This window comes from Macrobrachium rosenbergii, chromosome 56 (genome assembly GCF_040412425.1).
Source record: "Macrobrachium rosenbergii isolate ZJJX-2024 chromosome 56, ASM4041242v1, whole genome shotgun sequence".
Classification (NCBI taxonomy): domain Eukaryota; kingdom Metazoa; phylum Arthropoda; class Malacostraca; order Decapoda; family Palaemonidae; genus Macrobrachium; species Macrobrachium rosenbergii.
Window position 1 is genome coordinate 29,457,406 of NC_089796.1, and position 16,189 is coordinate 29,473,594.

General features: G+C 34.2%; 1 long non-coding RNA gene across 1 annotated transcript in view; it reads right to left on the bottom strand.

Annotated features, from left to right (window-relative positions):
- Positions 1-16,189, bottom strand: part of LOC136836454 (uncharacterized) — a 33,135-nt gene that overhangs the window by 16,784 nt on the left and 162 nt on the right. Inside the window, exon 1 of the long non-coding RNA XR_010852398.1 lies at positions 16,075-16,189. This exon is cut by the window's right edge and continues 162 nt beyond it. This is a non-coding gene — a long non-coding RNA (uncharacterized lncRNA). The remainder of the gene's footprint in view (positions 1-16,074) is intronic.

Consider the following 16,189-nt stretch of genomic DNA (forward strand, 5'->3'; position numbering starts at 1 on the left):
CGAATCCCAACACAGACAGCCCTCTAGAGATTCACTGTAACTTCATTAATTCAATCATAAATCCATACAATCAGCATAAATATATGAACATTTATTCCCGCCCCGCTTATTCATGAAAATAAATGAGGTAATCACAGGCTACTTTCTATTCTCCCTGTGCTCTCCAAAGTTGCAGTAAAACTTATTTTAAACCACTATATAAGTATGTGTAATCTAAAGGATTGTTTGCTGATACTCATTATGGATATAGGAAGCAGTTAGGTACCTGAGATGCTCTTTTAAATTTGACATGCCATTTGTAAGATAAACTTGATAGGGGTTTTGAGAGTAGAGTAATTCAAATAGATTTTAGTACTGCTTTCGATTTGGTGAACCATAAGGTACTTATTCATAAACTTCAGAATCCTTACAGGTAAGCCTGAGCGAGTTGCTGTTGATGGGATCTTTAGCGAATCAAAACCTAATGTGTCTGGAGTTCCATAGGGTAGTGTTCTTGGTCTACTGTACTTTCAATGTATACTAGTGATATGGTTGTTGGCATGGAAAACAAGATTGTTTAGTATACCGATGATGAAGCACTTGTGGATGTAGAAAAGTTTCCTCTTATGAGAAATGGAGCTGATTAGTGAATGGTGAAGTCGGTTGGTTATGAGGCTGAATTCCAGTAAAACAAACACTATTGATTAGCAGATCTTGTACAGATTTTCCACCTCATCCTCCCCCTCCAGGTGGATGGGATTTTGCTGAATGAGTCTGAAGCTTTAAATATTATACTATGTATTCCAGAGGCCATGACATAGTGTTTTTCTTAAACAACTTTCAAACCGACTTATGGATTTCCATGCCACTTAAGCACTGAGTTTTTCAAACTTCGTCCTAATTTTTTGAAGTATTGTGCATCGCCATATGTGTTTCATTAACTTTTTTACTTTAAAAAGTGAGGTTAAAACTTAGCCACCCAACCATCCGCAAAAGTGGTGATGTGTTTCAGTGACGTCGGTACAGCGTATCCTCCACTATACCTTTTCAAATGGTTGTTTGACTTATGGTTAAATGTCATTTCACCTATCCTGGGGTATACGAAATTTTGTAAAGCAAATAAATATATTGTATGATGATGTATAAATTTTCTTAAATAATTAGGTAAGGGGGGTGGATGGTTCTGTGTCACAGATAAGTCATAAAGCACCACTTGTTCGAAACGGTCTCAGGAAAGGCAAGTTAAGTTAAGTATACCTTAGTTTAACCAGACCACTGAGCTGATTAACAGCTCTCCTAGGGCTGGCCCGAAGGATTAGACTTATTTTACGCGGCTAAGAACCAATGGTTACCTAGCAACGGGACCTACAGCTTGTTGTGGAATCCGAACCACATTATACCGAGAAATGAATTTCTATCACCAGAAATAAATTCATTTAATTCTTCATTGGCTAGCCGGAGACTCGAACTCGGGCCTAGCAGAGTGCTAGCCGAGAACTCTACCGACTCGTCCAACGAGGAACTGGGAAAGGCATGATGTTGGTCTATTTTTCAAATAGATTTTAGTACTGCTTTCGATTTGGTGAATCATAAGGCACTTATTCATAAACTTCAGAATCCTTACAGGTAAGCCTGAGCGAGTTGCTGTTGATGGGATCTTTAGCGAACCAAAACCTATTGTGTCTGGAGTTCCATAGGGTAGTGTTCTTGGTCTACTGTACTTTTAATGTATACTAGTGATATGGTTGTTGGCATGGAAAAAATGATTGTTTAGTATACCGATAATGAAGCACTTGTGGATGTAGAAAAGTCTCCTCTTATGAAAATGGAGCGGATTAGTGAATGGTGAAGTCGGTGGGTTATGAGGCTCAATTCCAGATCTTGTACAGATTTTCCACCTCATCCTCCCCCTCCAGGTGGATGGGACTCTGCTGAATGAGTCTGAAGCTTTAAATATCATATTATGTATTCCAGAGGCCATGACATAGTGTTTTTCTTAAACAACTTTCAAACCGACTTATGGATTTCCATGCCACTTAAGCACTGAGTTTTCAAACTTCGTCCTAATTTTTTGAAGTATTGTGCATCGCCATATGTGTTCATTAACTTTTTTTACTTTAAAAAGTGAGGTTAAAACTTAGCCACCCAAACCATCCGCAAAAGTGGTGATGTGTTTCAGTGACGTCGGTAAAGCGTATCCTCCACTATACCTTTTCAAATGATTGTTTGACTTATGGTTAAATTTCATTTCACCTATCCTGGGGCATACGAAATTTTGTAAAGCAAATAAATATATTGTATGATAATGTATAAATTTTCTTAAATAATTAGGTAAGGGGGATGGATGGCTCTGTGTCACAGATAAGTCATAAAGCACCACTTGTTCGAAACGGTCTCAGGCAAGGCAAGTTAAGTATACCTTAGTTTAACCAGACCACTGAGCTGATTAACAGCTCTCCTAGGGCTGGCCCGAAGGATTAGACTTATTTTACGCGGCTAAGAACCAATGGTTACCTAGCAACGGGACCTACAGCTTGTTGTGGAATCCGAACCACATTATACCGAGAAATGAATTTCTATCACCAGAAATAAATTCATTTAATTCTTCATTGGCTGGCCGGAGACTCGAACTCGGGCCTAACAGAGTGCTACCGAGAACTCTACCGACTCGTCCAACGAGGAACTGGGAAAGGCATGATGTTGGTCCTTTTTCTAAGAATAAACATCTTAATTAAGCGCATTTGTCAATTCAGTGTACTACAATAAATTAGGACAATGTTAGAAACACTCACTGCTTTAGTAGCTTGGAAATCTATACGTCGGTTTAAAAGTTGTTTACGAAAAATACTACTTCATGGCTTCTGGAATGCATAGTAGGTGCAACTTTTGACTCACATCTTACGTTTGAGAAAATACTAATAAAGTGCCAGCAAATGTCGCACGGAAATTAGGTACTGTACGAAAGGCCTCATATATTTATAACAGTGATAAAATCAATGCAACCTGTTGGAGGTCATTTGTCCCTCCTTCACTAAAATACTGTTCTCCGGTATGGCTGTCTGTTTCTGCCAGAGATCTATCTCTTTTGGATGCAGTGGTTCGTGGTGGTAGGCTTCTGTTTCCTAATATTAGCAGTTATGACTGGACCATCGACAGAGGGTCTCGTGTTTGTCAATTTGTCATGTGCTGTATTTTAACAGAGATGTTATATTCACAATTGATCCCTGATCCCCTTTCCCTGCAGAGAGCAACCAGATTTGCTGAACAGCAGCACCAATATGAGGCAAATGTGGCTCGCTGTGGAATTTCTCAGTTCCAGGGGTCCTTTTTTCACACTGTTGGACTGTGAAAGTCTCCGTGAGGAAGTCGTGGAATTGGAACTCAAAGATTCAACACTATTCTCCTTGCGTTTTAATACATTTTTATCTATTTCTTAATTTGTTTTTTCTTTTTAGTGAGATCTCTTCCTTCTGCATTTCGCCTTATCTCCTTCTACTTCTTCCTAATGAACACCATACTCTTTGAAAGCTTGAATTTCAAGTCAATGGCCCCTGTGGGTTTGTTCCATATGAATAGGGCTCCTCTTCTGAATAATAATAAATAATAATAATAATGAAACTCTGTCTGGCTTTTCAAATCAGATTCCGAACTGCCCTGCGGGATATAGTTTCGGGGAGTCACAACCAATCATTTCTTACTAAAACTAAAGCATTGCTGAAAATGATTATTCGTTATCATGAAGCTCTTTTGAGATCTATATTTCATATCTGCACGTGGTTTCAAATGAGCACATATTCTTGCTTCTTTTAGTGTCATGTCGCTAAAGTTTGCACCAGATAACCAATGTTACCATAGTTGTACCAAAGTACGTCATGTGTGAGGGTTATGCAATTATTATTTTCATGCCAGTCTTCGGATTTCAGTCAATTACTCAGTCCTTTGATAATTGGTTAAAAATTAACTTTTAATATTGGTCACAAGCTCGCCAGTCACATCAACAAAAATTTGTCCCTAATATTGGCCAACTTCGTATCAATAATACAGAGCAAATTTTTGCGAAATACATGGACAAAAATCTTACCACAAACACTGTCCAACATTCCACCAGCGTAATTAGCTGCAATTTTGGTACTGATACTGCATACAAGTTTGCTGCAAAATATACGTTGATAAATTACAAATAAAAATATTAGCCTTAAATTTTTCTTGTAATATTGGATACGCTTCTACCACTAATACTGATTACAATTTTGTACCTAATATAAGCTATTTAGTGTTAGGTTGATAGCAAGATGCTGAAAGATGTAAAAAAACTGCGCTCAGGTGACATAGCTTAGAATAACATTAAAATTTTCCTAACATTCTAAGCATGGCAAAAAAAAAAAAAAAAAAATTGAGGAAAAGGAAATATAATTTTTCTTCTTTCTTTATCTGCTATATTTGATTGGTTTTCAAAAAAATGAGGCGGATGAATGTTAAAAAAGTCATTTTACTTTAACGTAACTCAAGTGGACAAAAGAACCCTTCAACAAAACGTTTCCCTGAAAGGCAAGTCACTTTTTGGTCGATAACTGAAAAGAATAAGAACTGGAAATAGTTTGCTGGAAGACTAAAGATTTTAGGATATTCTAAAAACAGAAGAGGTAAAGAACCTGACTTTTTCGGCTTTAGAACTTATTTTCCTTGTCATAAAGGAAAGAGAGTCAGTCACGTCAGGTCATAGGATGCTCAATAATAAAAAAAAAATACATAAACATTTATTTGGAATAATATTTATAACACAGCTGGTTTCTTTCAGTACTTTTGAGAACAGGAGCACTAGTTGCATTAGCAAAAATAATAATGATAAGAAAAGGTAGAGATGATAACTTTCTGAAAACATCTGAAAAGATATCATTATAAGGGACTCAGATAAGTACAATTAAACTGGCTCTTATTTCCTAAACAGGAAGTCTCATACTGAACAAACTACGGGTAAATCCTGAGCGGTTATTTACTTATGCTTATTTTTCTATAAGTCAATTTTAGTAACGTATAACGAAGTTGTTATAAAAAGATTTTAATGATGTATATCCAAGTATTACTTATGACAAACAAAAATGCGATCACATCAAAAATATTTTACACATCAAGTATTTTGAGAGAGAGAGAGAGAGAGAGAGAGAGAGAGAGAGAGAGAGAGAGAGAGAGAGAGAGAGAGAGAGAGAGCAATTACTACTGGCAAATGCTGCAACTCAGCCAGTCCGCCGAAGCCATTCGTAAGACAAATGATGGAAACAGCAAATGCCACAGTGAGATCCTAACTTTTAAAATTTATGCTCATTACGGTCTTTTCTGGTATTTCTTATCATGATTATTCTGACCGACTGTTGGAGAAATGCGAGAGACAGTGCAGCCGATCGCTTCTAGAAAAGAACGCTTCAGAAAAGCTTGTGCTCTGGTTGTATGTCATCGTGAGAGTTTAGGTGTATCTTTTTTTTTTTTACATAGTTTGTAGTAATTTTAGCTTGTTCTGTGTGTGTGTGTGTGTGTGAGAGAGAGAGAGAGAGAGAGAGAGAGAGAGAGAGAGAGAGAGAGAGAGAGAAAGTAGTGTTGTATTTCATAAATTCAGATAATGACAGAGAAACAAAAAGTTAGTGTGTGATAGTGTGTGCCATGACACCAGAGAGAGAGAGAGAGAGAGAGAGAGAGAGAGAGAGAGAGAGAGAGAGAGAGAGAGAGAGAGAGAGAGCATGCGTTGATATCTTTCAACAGCAGAAAAAGGCCATTTCATATTCATACAGTCATACATTAAGGGATTACGTTTAATGCATTTGGATTGATAATTGGAGTTAATCTCCATTATGCATGATTCAGGCTTTTATGAAATCATGTTGCTGATATGCAGATGTTAGTGCAGTTAATGTAGTTAAATTATCTTCCTATTTGCGATTTAACTTATTAAAGAACTTTAACAGATATAAGGAGGGAAAACACAGAGAACACATTAAAGTATAAGTCAGAAAATGAGATGTATCAACATGAGTGACACACACATACAATGAAGAAGGAGACATTTCTGTATTAGATATTCCAGGGGTTCTCATGCAGTAATTAATGTTTTCAAAATGAAAGTGAAATAACGTCAGTTTTTAAGATTAAACATAGACAGGTGTTGCCAGAGGTGCAATACTCTTTCCTGAACTTTGTGGCATTTGCCTGTATTTGTTCCTTTTATTTTTATTCTTTACTCTGGTTCTCACGTTTTCATGCACAGACATTCACGTGGGTAACAGGACTCTTAGGAATTTCCTAACGTATATGAAAGATTTTAGGTTTTCTAAAATATCATTATTGCTCTTCAAAATAATAATATGACTCATAACATCTCCGACTTCTCTCGCTGAGAACCTCTACGCTGAACTGCAAAGAAGCGTTGAAAGGTCTAACACCTGCCACCTCCGTGTAAATACGACCAGAGGCTGCTTCATATTTAAAAGTTTATATAACAGCATGCATCATCACTTTATATATATATATATATATATATATATATATATATATATATATATATATATATATATATATATATATATATATATATATATATATATATATATATATATATATATATATATATATATATATATATATATATATATATATATATATATATATATATATATATATATATATATATATATATATATATAGTCTGTGGACGAGATATGTGCCAGCCTGTTAGATGTACACTCGGCAAGGAAAGTGAGGATACAGTTTTTTTAAATCTTCGGACATATGTTGCTCAATAATGCGACATCAGGCAACTTTAGAAAGGGAAGGAGCTTCCGTCTTATTGTGTTTGTTTTTGTTTGACCTCTTATAACTTTCAATCATAGTCTACGATAATGAAATCATTGATACTTAAATGCCGTAGTAAGTTTCACAGTAGTCGTTCAAGTTGTAATTTGCAACGACAGTTCTGAGCAAAATAAACATTTTTCGACGTTACTTACCAAGCAACCTTACACAAAATGAATTTATGACACCACATTGAACGGAATGCTTGCATAATCGGAAACGCGATCTTCCATAATGAAATCAAGAGTTAAATTTGAGCAATGTCCAACGAAAAGGAACGAATGCATTGTTATGATGAAAGAGAGAGAGAGAGAGAGAGAGAGAGAGAGAGAGAGAGAGAGAGAGAGAGAGAGTTTGCTGTTGTGTAATCCTAGGCCTATATGTACTGTAGAGCTAATTTCATTATTTTTTTTTTCTTTTAGAGAATGAGCGATACTATATTGGTAAAGTATGTTTTAGCAATGGAGAGAGAGAGAGAGAGAGAGAGAGAGAGAGAGAGAGAGAGAGAGAGAGAGAGAGAGAGAGAGAGAGAGAGTTGCTGTTGTAAGGCCTAGGCCTATCGGCAGAGCTACTCATTTCATTGTTTTTTCTTTTAGAGATGGAGCTACACTATACTGGTATAGTATGTTTTAGTAATGGCGAGAGAGAGAGAGAGAGAGAAAAACTATGGCAACGTCAAGAAACATCCAGTAACTTGTGTTTTCCCCCGAAGCTCCTGCGCTGCCCTTCACATCATAGAGAACGCCCTTGCGGATTTAAGTAGATTTGGTCAACCTACCCTAGGTGTCACAACATTTACTGGCATTAATTCCAGCTGACTTTTAACACCGTGAAATACAAACATGAATGTGTAAAAATTAAAGATATTATCATTACCTCGTATGATGATGCAATAATAAGCCTGTTCATAACGGAAAACGAGTAAATATTGCCGTTCTGATGAATAGTACTACACCGAGATATCCACATACTATCTTTTAGATCTCTATGAGCGAAGTCATCTGAGAAATTCTGATTACTTCGTACATGCATGGTGTTTTTAAGTATCTGAACGTTTTTGTTTTGTAGATTTAACATATATGATATAATTTGCATTGTATTTTCATGTTCTAGAGTAAATTTACCGAGATTAAGTGTTTTCTGTAAGAAAAAAATTGAAATTCGATGAACGAAATCTAATGAAAACTGTATCTTCACTTTTCTTGCCGAGTGTACATCTGTGGCAGGTGTGGTGCAATTGTGTTGACGTTGGAGGTTTCCACAGTTAGATACAGCAGGTAACTGACGCATTCTTTTGTGGTTTTTGATCATGGCCTAAATGCATGGAGACAGTGTGACAGATGGATGAAATCGTTGTGATCTTTCGAACATTGAACCGGTGTCGCCACGCTTCTGGGGAGGAACTATTAAGTGAGTGTGTATGTGTGTGCACTCTCTAAGGGTATATTATGAGAGGAACATACGATGGCTATGGGATTTGATTTGCAACTGGGTGTGAATTGCTTTGTGCAGTGTTTAAGAACCGCCTCTGTAAAGGTACGTTATTTGCAGCCATAGAAAGTGAGTAAGATAACTCATCAACACTTGTATCTTTTCCAGACATTATGTGGAAATAACCCATTTGGGTTGCAGTGAAACTCCTCTGATTCTTCATTATGCATTTTCTAATTTTATTCTCCATTGTGCATTTTTCTGTTTTGAATGTTAATTTCTTTTAACACCATTTCAGGTTTTAATTTGATATGTTTCTTTTAATAGGAATTCTGGGTTCGTCCTGTGAGGACGAATATTTTGGAAGTGGTGTGCTTTTACTTACTGCATGACATTTATTTTGGTCTAGAATAATTATGACCTGTTTATTTTATCTGATGACCAGGGTGCTAGTCACCAGTATTGGTTGGTCTAGAATCATTAATTTGATGGACTGTGTATCAGAATTTCCTCTAGTTATGATTTCCATTTATATGGGGTGGGAGTCACTCCATTTCATGACTGTAGTTTCTGCTGAATTACTTTCGTTAAATTTTTAAATAAAGTCTAGTTTTATATCTCAGTGTTTAATTCCAGTAGGCCTTTGTCTGAGGCTAGATACAGAGAGAGAAAGGAATGTACTGACCCAACGCCGGGCCATCACTACCAGGGAATCTTAGTGATGTAAGATATGATGCTGTTCTTATAACAGATGCCAAGAGATTATGACCCTAATTGACCTTGTGTAAGGTCATAACATATATATCATAATATATATATATATATATATATATATATATATATATATATATATATATATATGTGTGTGTGTATATGTGTGTGTGTGTGTGTGTGTGTGTGTGTGTGTGTGTGTGTGTGAGTGAGTGTGTATGTATATATATGTATATATCTTGTGTTCGAATCTGTGCACTTGAACTACAAGACAATAACAATTACCGTCTGATACTGTCAAGCGTGTTCGTCATTCTAAACTTAAACACAAAGACTTTCTCAGACCTATGCAGATTGGTATTTCATATTGATTTTGGGAAATTTTACTACATCTTAATAGTCATAAAATTGATTTCATTGCAATCGTTTACGCATTCGTTGGGATGACGAGCAGTAGGCTGCACTCTACTAAACCAGAATATGCCTATGTTTAACTTAAAGTTACAGTATGTTAGGCTATACGAGTCATATTGGATATAATTTGCTAAGAATTTTCTTAAGGACATTTTCTCCTTTCGAAATAACAGGATCATAAAAAAATTATGCAGACCTATGTCTTTTTGTCGGTTTACGCTACTTATGACTTTTGGATTATAGGCCTATCCCTATCTTGCATTCAGCCGTTTTATCGTGGTTGTTGTTGTGGCTCTTCTTGTTTTTATTGCTGCTGTTATGGTGTTTGTAGTGTCTTCGAAAATCTGTCATATGGTAACTTAACATTGCAGAATAAACATAGACCTATTCATAAAATACCAGTGTAAAGAATTATCTGCTACCATTGTTAATTGAAATTCAGTCATTTGTTTTAATTAAAAGTAATCGAGATCTATATGAATATAGTCTACGCTAGAATATTTTCCTAACAACACAGAGAGAGAGAGAGAGAGAGAGAGAGAGAGAGAGAGAGAGAGAGAGAGAGAGAGAGAGAGAGAGAGAGAGGGAGAATTCACTGAATCTTATGTATCCTTTTATTCAACATTGCAATCTACAAGATTGCCCCCAAAAGCAAATGAATCATGGGCTACTCGCAGATTGGTTTGGATCATCTCTTACATAACTTTTTCACATATCATTTATTTTAATTTTTTTCGTATTTCGTTAAGTATCTTATGATACCTTCCTGCTACAGCCTTCTTTTTAATAGGAATGTTACAGCGGCCTTATATTTACTCATCACAGTAATATATTTTGGTATCCTCTCTTGTAATATATATTTTCAATATAATTCATTGCGAGCAATTCGATAGTTGTGTGTAAGACTTAGACAGCCCTATGGTTGGTCTATGTGTGCAATGGGCCACATGCCCATAAGTTCTAATTTTACTATGGCCATCGACGCAAGTACACATGTATGAGTGTATATGCACATGCTTATACTTGTACATTTCACCTTATGCATATACTATACATTATACATCGAGGGGTCGGGGCTACTATATTAATTAAAAGCTACTCCATTTCCAACAGATACGGGTGGAAAACTATTTGCAATAAGACATTGACGAGTACGCCCATGCCTTGTCATTGCCTCATAGTGTAAGAATTTTATGTGTAGGCCTATGCCCTGCATTGCCTCAGAATATAAGAATTTTATATATAGGCCTAATCTCAAGTGATATTAACATTTTACAAGCAAGATTATGATGAATTAATAACCTAATATCGGAATTAGCTGTATAAGTCTATGCTTCATTTCAATTAATGTGGTCTATGTGGAATCGCTTATGTAGGCCAACATCAATTTAAAAGAAAAAACAAGTAAAAAATGTGCCGAAGTTTCTTCGACGCAATCGAGTTTTCTGTAGGCTACAGACCTACAGCGTATAATTAAGGCCACCAAAAATAGATCTATCTTTTGTTGGTTTCGGTATAATGCTGTACAAGCCGCGGCCCATGAAACTTTAATCACGACCCGGTGGTGACCTATCCTATATTGTTGCCAGAAGCACGATTATGGCTAACTTTAACCTTAAATAAAATAAAAACTAATGAGGCTAGAGGGATGCAATTCGGTATGTTTGTTGATTGTGGGGTGGATGATCAACATGCCAATTTGCAGCCCTCTAGCCTCAGTAGTTTTCAAGATCTGAGGGCGGACAGAAAAAAGTGTTGACAGAAAAAGTGCGGACAGAAAAAGGGAGAACGGACAGACAAAGCCGGCACAATAGTTTTCTTTTCAGAAAACTAAAATGGAGAAGTAATGTACTTTGCAAAGAGGTCAAGAAAGTAAGAAAGTTTTTGCGCACCTAAATATCAGAAACTCCGCGATAGCAAGACGTTATTTCTCGTGTGAGGTCATGACCGTTCTATTCTCGCTCATGCCCCAACGCCGTTGTTCATTATGGGCGAACCAGCATTGACCGGAGTGAGTGACAGCGCACTCTCCGAAGAGATAGAAAAATGGAATTCTAAACAAGGTACAAACGTCAAAGAACCCTTTAGTGTTTCTAATAGAATCTCTCAGATGTGGAATTCCTCGATCACCAGGGACTCGTAAACAGAGGAAAATATTAAAAACGAAATTCCTGCAATTTGTAGTGAATAAAATCTTGATGAGTATACATAGGTGTACAGATCCAGAACGCTGGAAATCAAAGAAAATTCAACCTTGAGATCTTCTCCAGTAATGGCGGTCCCGAGGCATAAAAAAAAAAAAGGAGTAGGGGGGGGCCCGCAACATTGAACAAACAAGTACCAAAGCCTACAACAGACTATAGTGGTATCGTGCAAAATGCCATGGGTTACAACGAGACTCGGAAGCCTACAGAATCAGGAAATTAATGAACTACGTAAAACCTTTCCATTGAAACAATACTTAACACACACACACACACACACACACACACACATACATACATACACACACACACACATATATATATATATATATATATATATATATATATATATATATATATATATATATATATATGTATGTATATATATATATATATATATATATATATATATATATATATATATATATATATATATATATATATATATATATATATATATATATATATATATATATATATATATATATATATATATATATATATATATACATATACATAAATACATACATATTATATATTGTTCCTTGATGTCCATTGGACCTCAGAAACTGGCAAATCTCGTCTGGTTTGCTTTGGGGCAGATCAAGTGTTTACCAAGTCACACCTGCGAAGGAAGATACTTGGCACAGGAGAGTGGGAAGGTAAATTAGTACAATAGAGGGTCACTGAGAGAGAGAGAGAGAGAGAGAGAGAGGGGGTGGCGGGGGTCAAGGCCTGATAACAGGAATATAAAATTAGGAATTTCCTGGTCTTGGCTGTGAGGGTGCTTTGTCTGCTCTCTGGGTGGTCCAGACAATCTCCAAAGCTCTGTGCTTGTTGAGAGATGCAGTGTTGTAAATGCCGAGGGCTGTATGTGAGTATTTGTGAAATAAATACGCATAGTAATATATATATATATATATATATATATATATATATATATATATATATATATATATATATATATATATATATATATATATATATATATATATATATATATATATATATATATATATATATATATATATATATATATATATATATATATATATATATGTATATATATATATATATATATATATATATATATATATATATATATATATATATATATATATATATATATATATATATATATATATATATATATATATATATATATATATATATATATATATATATATATATATATATATATATATATATATATATATATATATATATATATATATATATATATATATATATATATATATATATATATATATATATATATATATATATATATATATATATATATATATATATATATATATATATATATATATATATATATATATATATACATATATATATATATGTATGTGTGTGTGTGTGTGTGTGTGTGTGTGTGTGTATGTAAAGGTGATTAAATACATGGAAGCATAAGAATTGAATCTTAAAAGAGAGAAAAGGAAAAACTGGATTATACAGTGATCGATCTATTCAAAAATTAGAAGAGAGACAAAGAGAGAGATCAGAGAGAGAGAGAGAATAGAAACTCCAGAGATTCCATCCATTAAGACTTGGTTGTTATAAATATACCAAGGCTAGACATATCAAATAAGCTAAAGGCAGGACACTGTCTTTACATGAACCCAAAACAGTTAGCGAGTGTATATATATAGGGCCATAAAACCGATCATAAAATCTTGAACTGTGTGCCCTCCCGTGTGAGCCGATCCAGTGTGTGTTTTTGTGACCTGTGTGTGTATCATACATTCATAATATATATAATATATATATATATATATGTGAGTGTGTGTATACATATGTATATATTACTAAAGCTAAACTTTTTACACATCACTTCCCTTCTTTAGAGAATATTCACCATTTGGCTGCAGCCATAACTCATAAGAGCCATTAACTGATGTTTGTAAGAATATATATAGATATATATATATATATCAATATATATATATATATAGTATATTATATATATATATACTGTCCTGATTAAATAAGCTGTCATAGAATAGAATCTTAAAAAGAGATCTGGAAAAAGATAAATTATACAGTGATCGATCAGTAAGAATAGAGAAAGAGAGAGAGAGAGAGAGAGAGAGAGAAGAGAGAAGAAATTAAGACTTGGTTGTTATGCAATACCAAGGCTAGACATATCAAATAAGCAAAGGCAGGACACTGTCTTTACATGAACCCAAAACAGTTAGCTGGATCATAAAATCTTGAGCTTGTGCCCTCCCCGAAACTGAACCGACAGCAAGAACCTTTTCGTAAGAGAGTCAACATTCCAGCCATGTCTATAATTCCGCCTTCAATAGGAGGCATTTACTTGAATTCCCATCAAAAGGGGCTGGACAAAGAGAAGTAGTTCACCATTTCTAATTAGGCATTCTAAGCCACCATTAACTGTTCCTACAGAGGTCATTTCAATCAAATATTCTGAGAGAGATTTTGACAACACCCACAACTGTCCTTCCCAATCAAGCTGTTCGAGGGCAGCCCTTACAGACAATATCTTCCAATGAAGTAACTTCAAGGAGGAGATGGGAAGATAGCAAAGAGAAGCAGGGTTCAGAGAAGAACGAAGCTAGAAAGAGAGATTGAGTCGTTAGTCACCAATATGAGAAGGCGCAGTACTTCCCCAGCTTCTATGGTCCCAACCAGACTCTGACCACAGGCTGCTTAACCAGACAGAAACTGAACTTCGACTAGCAAGAGCGGTTTTCAAGAGAGTAAGACTGTAACCGTAGTTGTACTTGTGTATGTTATCAACTTTCATCATTAAAGTAAGCAGCTACCCATTTCATCTCCATTACGCCTGTCTGAGAGAAGTAGCCTAATTAAATTTAATATACATCCCTTCTAACTAATAGACTCGTGAGCTACTGACTTCAGGGAGAGACGCTGTGGATGAACATGTCGCTGACTTAGAAGAAAGACGCAGGTAAGAAGGGAACAATAATAAGTCACACGAGTTATGAAAAGAAACTTGTGCATGACATATATATATATATATATATATATATATATATATATATATATATATATATATATATATATATATATATATATATATATATATATATATATATATATGTATACATATATATATATATATATATATATATATATATATATATATATATATATATATATATATATATATATATATATATATGTATATACATGTGTATATATATATATATATATATATATATATATATATATATATATATATATATATATATATGTATATATATATATATATATATATATATATATATATATATATATATATATATATATATATATATATATATATATATATATATATATATATATATATATATATATATATATATATATATATATATATATATATATATATATATATATATATATATATATATATATATATATATATATATATATATATATATATATATATATATATATATATATATATATATATATATATATATATATATATATATATATATATATATATATATATATATATATATATATATATATATATATATATATATATATATATATATATATATATATATATATATATATATATATATATATATATATATATATATATATATATACATATGTTGTTGTAAAACCGGGGCTTGGTTGAGGAAAGAATTGAAACAATTTATTGTCAGTTACTGGCAAAAAACCAAGGGGGCCCAAGTTTATAAACAAAAGGAAGGTATTTGAAACTCACCTTAGATTTTTCCTGGATATACAAGTAAATGTTTAAGGTCGCCATTTGAAATAAGACTTCTTTTACAATTAAAAGGGGTTTCTTTACAGAGACTAGGCAAGTCTGTAAGGAGACAAAACAGAATCCAAATTGTAACCAGTGGGAAGGCTCATTAATCATATACAGTGAGCAATAATGCAGTACTTGGCAAAGAAGCAATTTAAATATGAAGGGGCCAATGTACAATTATCCCCGTTATAAAAATAACTTGGTTAGGTAAAAAAATTAGCAGATGATATCTCCCCTGTAAGAGACGTTATGAGTTAACACCACACGAAATGAGAGAAATGAAATCTCCCTATAAAATAATACACAAATGCACGCTCTTGAATGCTAAACATTACGTAGCCCAGAAGATAATTATAAGAAATCACGTAATCACAGTCTTTGAATAGTAGTGGATTCGGGGCTCGGAAGCAATGAACACGTGTTGCTGACACACAAAGAGGAAACTTCAACACTTGTATCACTCAGACTAATTTGCCCTTAATTTGCACTGGGGAAGGGATAATTGGGTATTTATCACTGGATCTTTTACTTGATTTCAAGGCACGTTACGGGGCGATTTATGGGATGCTGAAGCAGGACAACTTAGGAAAGGGAAATGCTTTGTGGAGGAAGGAATTGAAGTTTAAATGAATGGAAAATTTAAGGGTTTTCAGAGAAGAAGGAAAGGGCTGGCTTACTGACTACTTGCAATGCACGAACCTGGTCTATAGTTGTCGGTGCCAAACAATCGATTCGGCCAAGCGTCGAAGGCAGTTTCACCTAGCGTAGAGCGGAAAAGGACGCAGGACATGCGTCTCAGACGGGTTACTGGAGA